The sequence below is a fragment of the Theropithecus gelada genome, chromosome 20, assembly GCF_003255815.1.
Source record: "Theropithecus gelada isolate Dixy chromosome 20, Tgel_1.0, whole genome shotgun sequence".
In the NCBI taxonomy this organism is placed as follows: domain Eukaryota; kingdom Metazoa; phylum Chordata; class Mammalia; order Primates; family Cercopithecidae; genus Theropithecus; species Theropithecus gelada.
In genome coordinates, this window is record NC_037688.1 from 23784463 (window position 1) to 23804131 (window position 19669).

Sequence of the window (19669 nt, forward strand, 5' to 3'; positions counted from 1 at the left end):
AGCTACAGAGACATTCCAGAAGGTAGAGAGAGATCGCTGAGGGGAGAGAGTGGGTTTGCCGGTTGATGCCTGGTCGTAACAATTCTCCAAGTGCCTCCTCCAGTGACTTTAGATAAATAGAGATGGGAATCACATTTCAGTGTGACAGCTTAAATGACATGTCAAGAAACAATTAAAAAGATCTAGTGCAACATGGTCCTGAGAGATTTTTGTCAGAGTGAATATGTCTCCCGCCAGGGCCGATGTGAGGGTGATATGGCCTGTGAGCCCACGTTCAGGGCCTTGAATTCTCAAAGGCAGGCTCCTGTGAAACCTGGGACCGCAGACTATGTGAGCCTGGAGAATTTGACCCTTTACTGCTTGTCAGTGTTTTTTAAATCACCTGTAATCAGCAGCACAAAACATCCACCTGGCAAATCTCCACCAGGACATGCTACCTTCCAATCCCAGTCAAAACCCCAACTGCGAGAAATAATATTTATGAAGTATTGCCTGAAGGACATGCTGTCCATCACTCCTTTAGATCAGCAGTTTTTCAGATTACCTTTCCCAGAGCCCCGGAGTTCCTGAGGGTATCCCTGAGGTTCCCTAGAAACCAATTCCCTATCTCTACCCCAACGGAGAGAATGGGAGGTCTGATCTGTTGCATAGTAGGTACTGGAGTTGCATATAAGAAATGAGCTTTTTCAAAAAGGATGCTTATCCCTTAAAAGGACAAAAGTCACCAATTTTGCACTATTTTTTTTTTCCTGCAATCAAGACAGATGGTGAGAATTCTGCAAGCCTCGGTCATGTTACTTTGCTCTGCTGCCCTTAGAATTTCTGGAAATAAAATAAGCTTCAGTGCAATCCCATCAGCCCACATTGTGGGACCCCAGAGGAAACAGCCTGTCGAAATTCCTGATGTGTCTCTTGGAGGGCTCCTTTTGGTGAATCCATGGCAGCATTTCCTCTTCTGTATCAGGAAAGGTTGATTCCAGTTTGATTGTGTCATGTATTCACTATGGACTGGGAAATTCAACTTCTCCCTCTTAGCCTTGGCCTCTGGAACCCTCAGTGCTATTTTGGCAGCAACTTGCAATGGTACAGGACTTGTGCTCTCACAGATTCTAATCCCTGCCCCAGCTCCCTCGGTAATGTATTTTGTTATTTTCAATTGCATTTCTTTGTATGATTTAATTCAGAAGATATGCATTATCACTCATTTGTTAAAAAAAAAAAAGAGAGAGAGAGAAAGAGAGAGAAAGAATATAAATAAATAAGTGTAAGTGGCTCTTAAAGAAAAAGAAAGCAACTTTCTTCATTTGGTGAGGCTTTTGTCCCTCACCTCCACCCCAGACATACTCTAATTCTCATCTGTGGAATACACTGTCTTTTCTCACTCCCTGCTGACAAATCTCCCAGCTCCCTATGGGTGGAAGGACCACACCTTAGATTCAAGTCTTCACTGGGGATGGAGCACAGAGAGGGCTGGGCACAGAGGAGCTAGGGCCTTGGCTCATGTTGGGAAAGACAGGCAGGGCCAGGTGCAGTGGCTCAAGTCTGTAATCCCAACACATTGGGAGGCTGAGGTGGGAGGATCGTTTGAGCCCAGGAGGTCAAGACCAGCCTAGGCAACATAGTGAGACCCCATCTCTACAAAAAATAGAAAAATTAACTGGGCATGGTGGCACGTGCCTGTAGTCCCAGCTACTCAGGAGGCTGAGGCAGGAGGATACCTTGAGCCCAGGAGGTCAATGCTGCAGTGAACCTTGATTGCACTACTGCACTCCAGCCTATGAGAACTCTAGCCAAGTTCTGTTGTTGTTAGAAAGATGCTCTCCACCTAACCTCCATGCCCCTGCCAAAGGCTCTTGCAACATCCTCTGACTAGATTGAAACCCTGTAGAGAGAGAGAGAGAGAGAGAGAGAGAGAAAGGGAGGGAGGGAGGGAGGGAGGGAGGGAGGAAGGAAGGAAGGAAGGAAGGAAGGAAGGAAGGAAGGAAGGAAGGAAGGAAGGAAGGAAAAGAGAGAAATAGAGAAAGAGAGGAAGGACGGAAAGGAAAAGGAAGAGGAAAGGAAAGACCCGGAGATATTTCATTACTCACTTTCAACACAAGTTTTAGAAATAAAGACAGAGCCAGGGTCACTCCCAGCTTCCCCAGTCCTGCATTCCCCAGGACCATCATGTCTGACCTTAGGATATGTCCGCAGATGGGAGGTCTGGAATTTGTTTTGCTGCCATTGACCCAGTCTCAGGCTTTGATATTTTTAAATTTCTGAGTTGAAGAATCCTTGTTTTGCTAAGAAGAGAGAACATAACCTGGGGCCTCCTGGAAGCAGCATTTGTTTCCACAATTCTGCTGTCTTGATTGATGACATGGAGTGAGCCTCCTGTGATAGCAGGGTGCCCAAGAGGGCTGCTTCTTTGTATTTGGACGTGCATGGCACATACACAAACACATATACCCATGTGCTGAGACTTGCATGAATTTGGAGTCAGAAAGACTTGAGTTCAAACATTGGTTCAGCCACTTACCAAATGTATGTGTGTGCCTTTTGGCAGGTATTCTAATCTGTATAAGCCACATTTTCCTTTTGACCATAGGTAACACTGTTTCATTTCCCCTACAAGCCGAGGCAAGCATTAGTATTAATAACAGCTCCAGTTTAACTGGTTGCTTAAGCATTCTGTGCCTCAGTTTCTTACTTATAGTGTGGGGATTATATCCACACTTACCTCACTGGGCTGCTATGAGAACTAAATAAGAAAGTGTATGTAGAGAACTCAGTGTGCAGCCTGGATAGAAAAGTATGTTTATTATGTGTACATCTTCAGAAGGTGAAAACTTACAGCCTTTTGGTATGTTTTCCTTGATCCAGGGGGAACGTGACCTATGGTCGTGCCATGTGTTGTGCCTGATGGCCATACGGATGCTCCAGGGAAGGAGCCTTTTATTGCCGGTTTGGGCAGGTCCTTTTGATTTAGCTGTGGACTAAAGCCATGGTCATTTTCTGCCAATCAGTGCCTTAATGTCTGTGTCCGTCTGAAGCTTTATTGCTAGGTAGTGCCCCCTTGCCAAGTTCTGTTGTTGTTGGAAAGATGCTCTCCACCTAACCTCCATGTCCCTGCCAAAGGCTCTTGCAACATCCTCTGACTAGAGCGCTGGGCACCACTAGTACTACAGTCAACCTGCCAACCCGCAGTCCCTCTCTCATCTTCTGCTGTAGCTGCCAACATCCCCTCCTCCTCGCCTCTCCAGTAGGGGGCTCTACACTCAGGGCTCTATGCCACCACGCCCCACTGCAACATGCACAGCCATTCTTGTGAAGTGACAAGCATGGATGCATTCAGAACAGCTTCACTGTACTGGAGCCCAGTGGAAGGAGGAATGTGCCTACAGCCAGGCCTGGGGAGGCTGCCATTTTTCTTCCTGAACCCTCCCCTCTCCCGAAGGGGCTATATTTAATTCATAATACTGGAGCTAGCACCATTGCCAGATATATTTCCTTGCTGATTAAACATTAAACACACTAGTATTTCAAAGCATTTGAAATAACTCAGAACTAATGAAGGACTAATTGCTTCACTCTGTATATTCAAATTGTGATGTTATTTTTTTAAAAAAAACGCATTCTTATGTCAACTGTTGCATCAATTAATTGCAAATTTTCCAACAGTTAGCGGTAGTGTGATTAAAGCATATGAAAATAATCTTTTAATTAGCTTTCATTTTGAAACAAATAGACAATTAAACCAAAGAAGTAAGTGTGAAAATTCTGTTGATCTGCTCTTCTTGGGGAGGGAATGCTTGTACAAATAATGACCATATCATTGGAAATTATTTCCTTGGCTAGCCTAGTGGTTGCTCAGTAACTCCATCTTTTCCCTTTTACATCTCTTCTATTTCTTACAACCCTGGTACCCCTACTGTTTTCCCCAGAAGCCTAAAATATATAACTAGATGAATAATAGCCTTTTTCAAGCATGTATTTTTGAGTAGAGCTATTTAAAGTATCAGCCAATTCTTATTAAAAATATCATTGCTCACATTCCTAGCATTTAAAAAGAGAAAAAAAATAAATCTGTTTTTGGCCACTAAGTCATTAATTCTTTCACCCACCCTGTGGAGCAGGGCTGAGATTATAGAGAGAGAAGAGGTACTTCGGGCATAAGATTTAAGGAGGACACGCTCTCAGAGCCCCAGCCTGCACGTGCACTACCCTCAGGGCATGTGCCTTCTCAAATCTGTGACCTAGGCATTTTGCTGGTCTCACCCCAGTCCCAGCCTTACGAGTAAGAGTCACATGTAGGGTACCTACTATGTGCTTCGTGCTATTCTAGAACCTATTAGGCAAAAGGATAATCTTTTTGGTCCAAGGAGAATCTTTTTGCATTTTGTTACATGCAAGGGTACTGTGGCCCAGAGAAAGGGGAAGGGATATGCCTGATCTGCTACAGAGAAAACAGAGATGGAGATGACAAGGTTCTGGTCCTTGTCCATTCAGTCAAAAGGAATTTGTTGGGTATCTCCTGTGTGTGTGGCATGTGTGAGAGATCTCCAGCCTGAGATGGGCAGCATTGCCAGGAAAGGCACACTCTGTGAGGTAACACAGGGGAGCTGAACTTGAGGTAATGGAGAGTGAAAGCCACTCTTTGAGCTGGGTGACCTTGGGCTACTGGCTTAACATCTCTTAGGCTGTGGATCATTTATTTAAACATAGATAATACTTAGGTGGCTGTAAGCACCATGAATAATAATGTAACATGTATTGCATAGTGACTGACATAGAATAAATCATAATAAGTAGCATTTTATAAGTACTATGTGCCACTAGGTCAAATGCTTTCTTTGCATTGCATAATTCTATCTGTAGAAAAACCCATGGAATAGGTATTGCAAACTTCATTTTATAGGTAAGAAAATAGGTTCAGAGAAACAAAATGACTTGCCAGCATTCACAAAGCTGGTAAGTGGCAAGAGCCAGGACTTAAACCAGTTCCATCATATTCAAATGTTCAAGCTCTTAACTGTTATGCTAAAAGAAAGGGAGAAAATGATGGAGCTCAAATTTGGGAACATACCCATGGTGACCAGGATTCTTAGGGAAAGACCTAAAGATCTTAAATTCATCATCCAATCCCTTTCAGCTACCATTGCAAACACAATTAATGGTGCCTGTTAGCAACACCAGCAGCAAGAGTAGGATTGTAATCTCACCATGACGGAAACAATGTGTAAGATGGGAAAAAATCAATTTCCACATGATGGTACAGTTGCATACAGATATTTTTGGACCTCAAGAATAGAACTATGGCATGAAACTGAATCATAGACTTTAAGAGTTGGAAGCAATCCTGTCTACTGTGTAACCCAACCTCCCTGGCACCCTTGGCACAGATGGCACAGTTTTGTTCAGCTCCAGTAAGAGGGACCCATCCATCTCACCAGAAAACTCTTTCATTCTATTGAACTGAAATCTGCCCTTCTGTCCTGTGGACCCACACAGAAACATAGCACCCCTGGACCAGGCTCATGCTGCCTCTTCCTCAAGGTGAAAAGCCTCAGTCTTCTACCCATTCTCTACAGGGCGCTTTCTATATTCCTCATCATCTCAACAACTCTTCCTATGACCACTGGGAATTTGACAGATGTAGGGTTAAATCCAGCTCCACCACCACAGCTAACCTCAAGGAAACGAATTAACCTCTCAGAAATTCGGTTTTTTCTTCTATAAAGTAATAACAGCTACTATAGTTATTTAGGGTTGTTGCATTAAGTATCTAAAATGAGATGAAGCATGTAAGCATATGACCTGCCCTATATATGTAATCAATAAATGTGAACCCCTGTCATCACTAGTGTGATTATTTCAGAGAGGCCTGAAGCAATGGAGAAAAGGAGGGACCAGCCCATCAACCTTAAAGGGACAGAGCAGAGGTGAGGTCAGGTCCACTGTTCCAAAGGGTAGTAAGTAAACGAACAGTTCTATTTCATAAAGCCCCCTGTGGGAGTCCTTCAGCTCTGACGTCTCTGCAGTTCTATTCAAATATCATTTTGGTTCTGCTAAATCATCACCAGAATGTGTTATCACAAATCACTCTGTGACTTGGCAGAATTGAGTGAAATGTGATCTCAAATCCTAAACTAAAGGAGTGGGGCATTTGCAATAGCACATTCATTTACACCATTTCATTTTGTTATTTCAACTGCTAAGATGTTCAAAGCTCCCAGCATGAAGCCTTGGCCACAACAGAAGGAGGACACTGAGTTATGACAAGTCCTTGTCAGTCTTCCTTGCAAAAGCAAGAGTGAGCATGTGCTGCTGATATGTGGTGATTTGCAGAGGAGGGGGGCTCAACACTGGAGCCAAGTTAAACACACAAGGGCTTTCATAGAGGTCAAAACAGAGAGAGCAAATTACAAGAACCCCAGGGTACCTCCTTTCTGCATCAAGCATTGGTGAGTACACAGAGTAAATGGTGAATGGAATTTCGGAGTGATGTGGTCTGAATGTCTATGTCCCCCTAAAATTTCTATATTGAAATTCTTACCCTCAGAGTGATGGTATTAAGAGGTGGGACCTTTGGGCGGTGATTAGGTCATGAGGGTGGAACACTGATGAATGGAATTAGTGAACTTATAAAAGAAGCCTGAGAAAGACCCCTCACCCCTTCTGCTACATGAGGTTAGAGTGAGAAGGTAGCTGTCTCTGGGGAAGAGGCCCTCAGCAGACACTGAATCTGCCAGTGCCTTGATCTTTGACTTCCCAGACTCTAGAACTATAAGAAATAAATTTCTGTTGTTATAAGCCAACCAGTCTGTGGTATTTGGTTGTAGCAGCCCAACAGACCAAGGCAGGGAGTGTCTACTTCATTTCCCTCCCATCTAGTTTCTACTCTACCTGCTGGGATAAAAACTCTAATGCTCCCAGTCTTAGAGACAGCAAAAGCCAGGTCTGCTGGCAATGCAACAGGAACATCTTAAGAACCCAACATAGGGATCTGGAGAGGACTATGTACCCAGTGACCTGAATCTCAGATCTTAAAACCATGGGGTCAGTGAAGACCCTGACCCCTCTAGATCCACCACCACCTACCCTATCACTCAAACTCTGATTGAGATATTCCCTTGGGCTCATCTGGTCAGTCACACCCAATTGTTCTGTCTTTCCTATGCCAAGCCAACCTGATTTTACTGGCTTCCTGGAGCATCGAGTTAGAAAAGCTGGGGTGGTTTCATCTTGCTTTAGAGGGAAATCTACATTAACAACAAATACCTGCTATGGGCAAGGGAGAAATCGAGAAATAGAGTGACACGTGTTTGCCGAACTTGTGTCTCTGTCCCCACAGTCTACTTGTTAATCTAATCCGTAGCAAGTAGTTTGTATTTTTTTATTTTTATTTTTATTTTTTAGATGGAGTCTCGCTCTGTCACCCAGGCTGGAGTGCAGTGGCGCCATCTCAGCTCACTGCAAGCTCTGCCTCCCAGGTTCACGCCATTCTCCTGCCTCAGCCTCCCAAGTAGCTGGGATTATAGGTGCCTGCTACCGCACCCAGCTAATTTTTTGTATTTTTAGTACAGATGGGGCTTCACTGTGTTAGCCAGGATTGTCTCGATCTCCTGACCTCGTGATCCACCCACCTCGGCCCCCCAAAGTGCTGGAATTACAGGCATGAGCCACTGCACCCGGCTGTAGTTTGTATTTTATTACAAATACAATAGAAATCCTTGAAAGAATGAATGGGACACTGGAGAAAAGGAGGAGAGGAATCTGGGTGTTTTTAGCTTGAACACTGGGGTGACATTTACTGAGATGGGGAAGATGGGCATCTGGAGGTCTGGAGTGGATACTCAAGTGTTCTATTCTCAACACGTTAAGTTCCAAATGCAAATCAGTCAAACAAAAATGTTGAAAAGGTATTTAGAAATAGCAGATCTGGATATTAAAATGTTGATGTCATGGGCACATAAAGTCACAGAGGCCAAGGAAACAAAGGGTTTCAAGTATAAAAGTATGGGCAACTCTGCCAAATGCTACTTAGTGGTCAAGAGGAAGCAGAAAGAGAGATTTGTTGGAATTAGCTACATGGAACTATTTGGTGACCTCAAAATCTGTGGTCTCAGGAGGTCAGAAGGGGACCAATCACCCTTGGAAGAAGCTGAGTAGAGACTGGAAAATGGGAAAGTTCCGACCACAGAGGTAAATTCTGAGACAATTTGAATGAAAGGAACAGGACAGTGGATGGTGTCAATGGGTCAAGGTTGTTTTCGCCCTTTTTTTGTTAAGATGGAAGATATTAGGTCACATGTGTATGTTGCTAAGAATGAATCCTTAGCAAAGAAAGGAAATAATGAAACAATGTTTAAAGGGATTATTAAATAGAAAGCATAGCTTTTATTGTGAGAAGTAGTTCTGTTTGTTCATTTATTCATTAACACATTCACTTAAATACTTTCTGAATGGCTGCGATGTCATGTATCAGACAGACCAGTGTGGGTAGCAAATGGGTTAATTAAATTACTCTTGGCCCCTTCAATGGATGCTAGAAAAGCCATCTCTCTTGGATCTCAAGCTGGAAGAAATGTTTAAGTATTTAACCATTGGGCTGATTTTCAGTGTCTAGAAGGCATTTATTGCAAAGATTTTCAAAGGTTGTAAGTAGCATAGAATAAAACTGTGAGCCTTTTAAACAATTATAACTACTATAAGGGATATAATTGGAGAATATATATAATACAATTGGAAAATGTAATTGGAGAATTATAGTCACCAGAGAACGTAGGTCCTCACATAACTAAGGTGTATGGTTTATCCTCAGCTGTTCTATGTGGGAACACTTGCAGAAAGCATTAACATGCTTCTCTTCTAATCTATGTCCATACCTACTAGACTAAATCCCAGCAGGAAGTGGCTATTCCCCACCTACACCACCCTGTTTTGAAGGACCATCCATGCTGGGATACAAAATGTCACCACCATCTCCTGTTTTTCCTGACCACTGCATTCTAGAAGCAGGGATCCAAAAGCAGACACAGCATGAGAGAAACTGACACAGGTGAGGAGACTCAAGGTACTGCCACAGCTGCTGGGTGCTCTAGACAGGGCATTGTATCTCAGTGCTTACACACCAAATGGATTTAGGATGGAGCCTCTTACATGGTTTCACGTCTGACCTTTGCAGAGGGTGAATGGCCATCTAGTTTTGTTCTGAGAATTCTACCTTCTCATTCATAACTGGTAGAATGCCTCCAAGACTCTGGCAAATGATTGGCTGCTTAAGTAACCAAGGGAGTTTGGTTTTTTATTGTACTTCAATATTTCACCCTCTTGTCTTCAAGTTTGCAGTAAGAATGACTAGCTTGGCATTTTCTCAGCATGGAAATAAATTTTTTTAAAGAATTATTCTATGCATTACTTTACCTCCACAAGAGAGTGTGAGTACTTTGAGGTAAGTACCAATATATTGTTTTATAAACAATAATATCCATAAGAACCTTAGGAGACTCCAGAACAATAATTATTAGTTAAATAGAAAGAGACTAATTGGGGAACAGAGCCAGAATGAAATGAGATGAGTTGGATGGGAATTAAATACTGATGAGGAAAAGGAAACTCAAGGTTGTCCACTGGGATATTCTACTTTTAAACCAAACTGACCCCCTCACCACCCTCCACAGATGCCACAGAAGAATGCCCATCTCTGGCCTACAGTCTTCACCACACTTAGTGTCATGCATGTGTCTGCCTTGTTGCTGCCATTGCTGTTCCCCTCAACCCTTCTCTAGAGTCTGTCCTGCTTTGGACACTTTTGGCTTTGCTTTTGTTGCTTTGTTGTTGTTGTTGCTTTGTTTCCAACTCCACTGTGATTCTCACCCTGGGGATGAGAATATATCTGACTTGTTTAGCCATCAGCATTCTGAGCCTAAGTCATGGTTTGCATTCATCCTCTGGCTTCTCTCACTCTAGATTACTCATCATGAAACCCCAGGACAGTCCTCTCCCCAGGTCCATTGCCTACCTCGCTGGCCCCTGACATAGGAACAGACACGTGGAGGATCAACATAAGGAGGTACTATTAAAAGATTATAGTACCACCTCACCTATAAAGTAGAACCGCAAGGTTCATAGATCCCAGAGATTCTTGCAGAGTCCCAAGTGCATTTATGAGACACTGCTCCGGCTACAAATCCTGCATTTTGGTAACATCTTATGGGAACTAATAGAATCAGCTGATTTGAACTCTGAGATACACTCTGATCACCAGCAGAACCAAATCATTGGAACTTTTTAATCCAGGGTTTATCTTATGAAGACATTCATTCAACAATATTTATGAGTGCCTAGCACTGTGATAGGTTCTGAAGATATGATGGTAATCAACAACACAGAACAAGAGTGATCCCTGACAGCTGCAGTCGCCAGACTTTTTGGCACCAGGGACTGGTTTCATGGAAGACAATTTTTCCATGGATGCTGGGCTGCGGGGTATGGTTTTGGGATGAAACTGTTCCACCTCAGATCATCAGGCATTCGATTCTCACAAGAAGCATCCACTCTAGATCTCTCACATGTGCAGTTCACAATAGGGTTCATGCTCCTGTGAGAATCTAATGCCACAGCTGATCTGACAGGAGGTGGAGCTCAGGTGGTAATGTGAGTGATGGGGAGTGACTGTAAATACAGATGAAGTTTCACTGGCTTGCTTACCAACCACTTATCTCCTGCTGTGTGGCCCAGTTCCTGACAGGCCATTGACCAGCACCAGTCCACAGACTCGGGGTTGGGGACCCCTGTGGCTTATAGAACTCATGATCTCAATGGAGAGGCATGGCACTAACCAAACAATACACTAGTAACTGTAAAGTTGTAAGTTTGGTAAGGGCTATGATCAAGCACGGCATACTGTGTGGGTGAATAATATGGGAAACTGACCTAGTTTGAAAATCAGTAAAATATTTATATGAGGAAGAAAATAATTTCTGAGGTCTGAGGAATGAGTTGGCATTAAATAGCCAAAGTGAGGTTAGAGGGCTGGGGCAAGAGAGACCAGTGTGTGTGAAAGCTCTGTTGCAAGAAGGAACCTGGTGAATATGAAGAAGTGAAGGAAAATCTGTGAGTTGGAACCGAGAATGGATGGGAATTGGAAAATGAGGAAGCTGGAGATTGGGGTGGGCCACACAGAGCCCAGGCCATGATGAGAATTTTGGTTGGAATAACAGGTCAACATGATTAGATTTGAATTTTGAAAAAAAAAAAAAGTACAATAAATCTTGCTTCTGTGCAGGGACTGGCCTGTAGCTTTTGTCAAGAGGGAGGGAGGTAAATTGAATAGGAGGCTATTACAGTGATCCCAGTGAGAGTGATGAAGTTGGGCTTGGAGTAGGATAGCAGCAGTGGAGATGGAGTGGAGAGGATATACCTCAGAGACATATTCCAGGAGGCAAAATCAGCTGAACTGGCAATGAACTGCCTAGAGTGCGCAAGGAAGACTACAGTGTTAGGTTTGGCCCTAGTGTTCATCCAGTGCTCACTCACGCAAGGTAATTCAAAGCCAAACAAAACAGCTTCGGCCAGGCACAGTGGCTCATGCCTGTAATCCCAGCACTTTGGGAGGCTGAGGTGGGCAAATCACGGGGTCAAGAGTTTGAGACCAGCCTGGCCAACATGGTGAAACCCCATCTCTACTTAAAAAAAAAAAAAAAAAGAATTAGCTGGGCATGGTGGCATGTGCCTGTAATCCCAGCTACTCAGGAGGCTGAGGCAGGAGAATTGCTTGAACCTAGGAGGTGGAGGTTGCAGTAAGCCGAGATGGCGCCATTGCACTCCAGCCTGGGCAACAGAGTGAGACTCCATATCAAGAACAAAACAAAGAAAGAGCTTCATGAAAATAGATTCGATCAAAAAGTAGGACTGGGGAAGGCTACTCGACTGAACAACATTGAAAAGTGGCAGCCGTGCTGCCCTTTCCAGGATTCTCTGTGTTGTGAACTGGTCACTGCACTGGGTATCTTCAAACATATTTTGTCCTTAGATCTGTTCTGGAATCTGTGTGATGCAAAATTATTTTAACATTAGTCCACAGAAAAAGAACAGTTGAATATCCAGTGAAATGGAAATTCAGAAACATACATTTTTAAAAATCTCATCAAAAAGTTACATCAGGATACCTAAACCATTCCCAGCTCTGCAATTAACTTGCTCTGTGACCTTGGGCAATTTCCTTTCCCTCTCTGTGCTTCCATCTCTGCACTAAGTAATCTGTAAAGCAACTTCCAGCCCTAAAATTCTTTACCTATGTGACTCCATCTCTACTCACATGGAGAAGAGCATGCCCGTAATTGCAGGTAATTTAACTTCTGTTTAATGTTGAGTCTTGCGTACCCAGCTCCGTGTATTAACTTAGAGAGTTATTTCAAACAAAATGCAACATAATCTACCGTCAATTTTGAAACAAATTTGTTCTAATGAAAAATGTTCTTAGCAACAACAACCTTGTGTAAGAGTTACATTTTCCTAATGGGCAGTGGGCAAAGGGAAACATCAAAATATGTTCCAACTCGGCAAACCCTGAGAATGCACGCCACATAAACACGGCTGTTTGTTCCCAATAAAATTAGCTACATGTTAACCTGCACAGTCAGACTCCTTGGATGATTTTTCAGAGTGCTACCAATTTATATCTCAGGCTTCCCTAGTGCAGCACACCTGATTGCCTCCTCTGCCACATCCTGCAAAGGAACATCTGTTCATAATGTCTTGACGCTGCTTCCAGGAATATACCTGCACTCTAGGCACAGACTAGATTAAATGCCCCCCACCTTCCACCTCTGTTGCCAATTCCTTACTTTAGATCATCGCCATCCACTGCATGGACCATGGCAACAGCAGAGTCACTGGTTAATCTGATTCCAGTTATCCTATCCCACTATTCTATGTTCTGTGCCAGTTTCCATAACAGGCACACCTGTCTTCTCACCCCTTTCCTCTAAAGCCTCTCTGATGCTCAGAATTAAACCCAGTCTCCCAGACATGGCATTCTAGGTCCTTCGGGAACTGACTCCAGGCCACCCGTCCAGGCTTACCTGTCCAGATCCAGCCACATGTGCCCTTCCTCTGAGACACACTGGCTGTTTCCCTCTTCTCACGATATGACATTCTCCTCTGTATCAGCTAATCTTTACTGTGACTATTCCCTTTTCCTGCAATGTCCTCTTTCTCTTCTTAGTGTATACCCACTCATTCATCAACAAATAGTCTAAGCAGCTGCCATAATACAGATGAGGTTATTTAATTATGCCTCCTCAAGGAGCTCTGAGACAAGTGGGAGAGACATGCAAATGGACAATTAGGGGATAGTGAGATGTGTGCTGTTCTGGGGATACAGACCCAGGGGGAGCTCAGAGGACTTTCAAAAGAAGGCCATCCCTGATTTGAACGTTAAAAGGAGAATATGAGCGAACCCGTCTAAGCTGTAGGTAATTCTGGTGGAGTGAGCAGCCTTGCTAAGGAGAAAAGATGAGCAAGACGAGGAGAGGAAAAATAAACTGGTTACGTCTGCAGGAGAGGGTGCATGCTGGAGAATAGGGAGGATTCAGACTAGAAAGGTAGGCGATGACTAAGTCATGATGACGGGGCTTGTATGTCCCAAGTGGAGGTTAGCATCCCCTTGAGAACAAAGAACAAGGTGGAGCTACTGGGGACTTTAAGCAGAGGGGTGACCTGGGCAGATTTGGTTTTTAGTTTGATATCCTGTGCTGCCACATGGCAGGAGCCAGACAGGAGGAAAAGTGAGGGGAGGGAAAGTTGTTGCAGTGAAGGACTGGTCATGGGCTGTAAAAATGTTAGTTGAATAAACAAATAGGTGAATGCATGAATGAGTCATTCCCTTTCTTGTAATTCACTGAATTCATTCCTAATATTATAAATAGCCCAATAATATAAACATACGCATCTCACTGATCCAAGTCCTGCCAAGCAAACCATAAAAAATATTAGGATTTAGTTTTTAAAAATTTGTTTTTCATTACTAATGTGGAGCAGCACTCTAATTTTGCTAGTCTAGCTAGAGAGAAATTGGCAACATTGAAGAAAAAGTGGCTGCAAAATGGCAAGACTGTCAAACTTTGTCAAGCTCCTTACACTAGCAGGAAAATATTTTTGCATGCTTCATCTTATGCCAATCATCCCCGCAGCCCTACAAATAAGGAGCACAGATAGCTTCGAGGCAATATCCCCAGAACCCCAAACACTCCTATGTGGACTTGCAGCTGCTCCAAGAGAAACTTTACATTGGAATGCAGCACACGAGGAAAATGAAAAGGTATTTGTTAACTTTGATGGAGTTTCCTTTATTCTGAGATTATATACTTGATATCTAGGGGTTGTGGTTAAAATGTCCCTCCTAATAGATGGTGGAAGATATTTCTTATTGTTTTATGGCCCCTTGCTTTATGCTCTTACTTAGCTAAGGAAAAAGTTGGTTATTCTAATGTGCTCCAAAAATATTTAACATTTTAAAGGTTTATAAAATTCAAAAGTTTGAGGTCTACTCTTCTGTGCCATTTGGAGGTCTTATCAGGCCACACTGGACCAAGGTCAGCTGATTTTATTCAGCAAGTTTTATTCCATGAGCTAACACCAACTCATTGTACTGAAAAGGATCCTGAGCTTCATATGTGCTCAAAAGTGGGGAAAATGTGCTGGAATCCATTAATGAGGTCTGCTGTGGATGTGAAGGGGGAAATTGCAACCCATTTGCAGTGGTAAATATTTAACAACTACCCTTTAAAAAGAAGAAAAGCCCTGATTTGTGACATTAGCCAATATCTACGGTGACGATGCTCTCACCATGGCCAGTTCCAAGCCACTAACGTGGCATAATAAGGAAGAGCTGTTAAGAAATGCACCTGATTGGCTCTCACAAGCTGGTACAAGCCGGGCTCAGAGCACCCTGGCATACTTGCCTCATATTTTCGGCTCCGATTCTGGACAGTGGGAGCCATGGCATGCGTGTGGTTCAGTCTTCCATTCACAAACTGCAACTCTTCTTTACCTCACCCATGTGTTCACATGATATTCCTTTGATGGGAAAAGTATCATACGTTTCTGGGTTTTATAGTAATATGCTTAATTTATTTCTAGCGTGAAATGAAATGGATGATCTCACAGATTCCTTGCTGGCAAGAACAGTGGCACTAAAATGTGAGTGCTGACACGCAAACATCAAAACATGAATGACGACATTGAAACAAAGCTACTGAAGTGAATTCCATCAAAGGGAACTGGTGTTAGGTGGTGAAACTGATGGAGGCCTAATTGGGATCTGCCTTCTTGCTATGGATGCCACAGAGACTAACAATTATTAAACAACCGGAGCTTGTTATGTAGTATCCAGAATGAATGGACTCAAGATGCTATTTCTAGGCTGAGCAAGCAGCTTTCTGAAGAGCACTAAATCCTAATATTTACTAAAACAATGAGTCATGTCATTAAGCCTGAGGTGTAGGGCCCAAGAAAGGCTTACAGTACTGAGTGCCGGTTTTGTCATCTGGCTTCACGCACATTCAACTCATGCCCTACTTCTCTGAGTGCTAGCCCAGCCTCCCCCAGCTTCACTCTGGAGCTCCAATTCCCTTGGTTGAAGAAAAGCCAGAAGCCTGGTTCATACTGGGGTTTTAAAATCTAGGAGTCAATATAGAATTGGAAGACTTTGGAATCGAGAGATTGGGTACTGTTGTCCAAAGCAGTAGGTCTATGCAGGCTCCAATGTATGGCTATGCAAGGTTCCAATGTGCAGTTGTGCAAGCTGTGTACTGCACAATTCCAGGAGACACTATTTTATGTGAATATTTCAGCCCTACATCTATAGAGCCTGGAAGTGGGGCAGGATATGCAGCAAATGGTCAGTGACAAAGAATAAGGAAGATTAATGAAAGGAATTCGGGGAGAAAAAAAAAATGTTGGGACTGCTGTAGCTGAGCCCATCTAAGCGAAAAACTGTCCCAGAAAAGCTTGCTTGAATTAGACTCAGCATTGTACAGATGTGGAAACCAAGACACAGAGAGGGAACTGCTCATTGCTCAGAAAATGAGGTGATCGACAGGAAGAAAAAAGTTGTTGCTTGGGCTAACAACCTGGGGACAAGTAGCTCTTGCAACTCAAGCCCAGGAGTGCTTGTAAACTCAACAAGTGAGTGGACATGCAGGTGTGGGAGCAGGGACAGAATAAGAAATCAGTTGGGAGCCCAGGGAATGCTCCAAGAGCAGGACAAGGGTGGAATGACAAGATCCCAACCACTCCATAATTAGTGTAGATCATTGCGCATTGGCAGGTACTCCGCCATCACATCCACACAACAATCCTGAGTTCTGTTCTGTAGTCTCAATATCAAAGAACTGGAGTTCAAAAAAGTTAGGTAACTTGCCCAACTTCCCACAGCCAGGAAGCAGCAGAGCTGGGACTTGAATCTAGTTATGTCTAAGTCTAAAGGTAATCCAGTTAAGTCTAAGTCTAAGGGCCTGGGACTGGAATCCAGTTAAGTCTAAAGACCTGTACCACTCAAAGTCCTTTGATTGGCATCACCAGCACCATCTTGGAACTTATTAGAAAATTCAGACTCCCTGGTTCCATCTGAGACCTACTGAATTAGAATCTGCATCTAAGCAAGATCACCATGTGACTCAAGTACACATTTAAATTTGAATATCATTATTCTAGAAGAACCCTTTCCAAGTATCCTTCAAAGTGCTTCTGCCTCCAGAGAATTAAATCCTGATTCTTTTTTTTTTTTTTTCCAGTATGGTTGGACCAAGATATTCTACGATTCCTAGCTGAGATTTACCCTGGAGCAAGAAAAATGTCAGGGGGTTGAAGCTATTACTTCCTCTTCAATTTCTTTGCGAGTGAGAATGAAAACAGCACAACCATGTGTGACTTCTCTCATGATGATGACACAGCCAAGATGAGGCTTGTTTTAAGGTAAAATAACAGTTCTGAGCTGGCCACTGTCCCAGGGCTTCATCTGGCTTTATGTGACTTTTCATCACCTTGGCTGTTGAGCAGAATGAAATTCAGTGTAGCTTGTGATGCAGATGCCGGGAAAAAGTAGGAGCAAGGCTGAGACCATCGGGTTTCACCTCTCTTCTCCTCAAGCTGCCAGAAGAAACCTACTTCCATCACCCTAACCCATAGGAAATTATATAAAAGATTGACCACTCAAATGGACCTTCCCCTCCCAAAGGCCTTCATGGAACATATGATCCCTCCTTCTTGGCCATAGCTGATCAGACCAAGGATGGAACAGAGATGACATGCATCTCCCAGATTCATATACCCATTCCTATTTATTCTGTCTCCCTCTTTCTCTCCTCTCTTCCATCCCTTCCTCTCTTGCTCTCTATTCCCTCCTCTCTTTCGTTCCTCTCCTACACCTCATATCTGGAATTGCAGAATAGAGAGACAAGTTCTGAGTCAGCAGTGAGGGGATTCCAGTATTACTCTAAATGTCCCCCTCCCATGCTCTCTAGGTCCCCACCTTTATATACTGAAAGCTGCTGTCTGCAAACATCTGCAACTCTGGCTGCAGGAACACATTTGGCCAACATACAGAGGAAGCGGGAAGTGCCAAAGAGTTAATGCCTCTACAAGCAAGAGTTAATGCGGCCCTGAAAGACGACTAACTATATTTGGTATATAAATCACCCAAGCTCTCTTGTCCCTTAGGTAGACTATCTCAGGAGCACATACTCTACACTGTCTTGAGTTCCTCAAGAAAGATTAGGCTCCAGTTGCCCAGAATGGTAACTTGCTTGATAAAACATCCTTCATTGGCTTCCTTCTCTCTCTCTCTAGCCACTTTCCGACATTTCCCAGACTCATCTTCCAAATAACCACTTGTATTTGAATCTTCACATCAGGATCTGCTTCTGAAGTCCATCTCAAGGAGCCCTCTAAGGTGAAGGAAGAGGTCATGGAGAGACATGGGGAACCAAGTTATGGGGAAGCAGGAGTGGCAGAGGCAGAGGAAAGGGTGAGGGAGTCAAAGGCCCAGAGTGGATAAGGGGAGGCTGGGGGTTCCTCCCCTAAGCAGCCTCAGTGCCACATGGCTCTCCAGGTGCAGGCCTAGGTCCAAGAGACCTTACAGAAAGCCCTCTTCTTCAAAGGCCAGAGAAAAGTCCTGGTCTTTGCACCCTCTGGAGAACCTAATTATATTGGCAAGCCAAACCAAGGCAAAAAATGGTGTGTTGGGGGCAGATGATGTTAATAGAGCAACAGTACTAGCTAGCCCTTCTTGGGCATTTCCAAGATGCCTAACATTCTCCTACACACTTTGAGGGTGTTGACTCATGCAATCCTCACAACCACTTATGAGGTAGTTTATATCGTTATCATCAGTTTACTAATGAGGAAACTGAGTCACTGAAAGTTTGAGTGATTTGACACAGCTCTTGAGTGTGTAAGATTTAGGCTCAAACTCAGTTAGTTGAGCCCCTAAGCACCACACTAAACCAGTCAACATAGCACTAGCTGAGGTCTGCCCTCCTTTTAGAGGTTGGTCTTCACACCTTCAGAACTTATATCGTCAATGCAGTATTGTTATGGTCTCCAAAAGTTTTTGGACCTGGATCTCTTCGCTTAAGGGGATTTTGTCCCAAGCAAAATACAGGGGCCTCAGGGGACTGGATGGAGCCAGAGAGAGGCTTGAGTGAGGCTGAGTCCCTGGCCCAGCACTCAAGCCAGAGCCGAGGGAGATCAGTTGCAATGCTTGTTATAGCCTCAGACAACGAGCCACTAACCACGAGCTGGCAATCACGTGATGAATGCAGAGCCAAGAGCTTTATCAGTTTTATAATTTACATGGTCTACATCTCTGTTGAGTACATTATTCCCCTTTCACTTTTGGGAAAACCGAAGCTCAGAGAAGATAAGCGCTAGAGCCCGTTGGGTCTGTTCGCCCTACAGAGCTTGAGTCCTTGCCCAGAGGTTTTGGGCTGACTCTGGGCTTAGGTCACCCAAGGAGCTTGACTGGGTGGGGTGGCTGGAGCATATGGACAGGACTATTCAGAGAGTGGTGTGGCCAGCCACTAGACATGGAGGGCATGAGGAGCAGGGCCCAGAACTCAGGAATAATGCCTGGAGCAAACAGGTGTCAGTGCCCCTGCTGGGGATCTCCAGGGTTGGGAAGGCTTTCACGAGACCAAGATTTTCCCAGAGACACTCCAGCATCTCAGCTCACATTGTGTTCCCTCTGAGTCTGCTCTGCTCAGTCCAGGGAATCCTTTTCTGATGCTGTGGTGGGAAGCCTTGCTCAGATCCACCATTTACTCTCTCCAATCTATCTCTAGTTGCTACATTTTGAAAACTCAAAAGCCAGTAACAAAATGATGACTGAAAGAGGAGTAAGGGGGAGCTAAGGAAATGGCAGGAACACTAGTTAAGTCTTCAAACTTGTAACACCACCACACCCCCCTCCACCAAGAAATACGTTACCTCGGTTGTTAAGCATTGATTCATCCAGCATTTAGAAGTGCAAACCTCCAGTTGTTTTGGGGGAATACAGTTCCTCATTTTTTCCTCTCCTTTATACTTTAAAGGCGAGGAAAGATCTATTCTAGTTTTTTTTTTTTTTTTAAATCCCCAGAGACCCAAGAAGTCAAGAAGGAGCCTGAACCAAAGTCCCTGATTA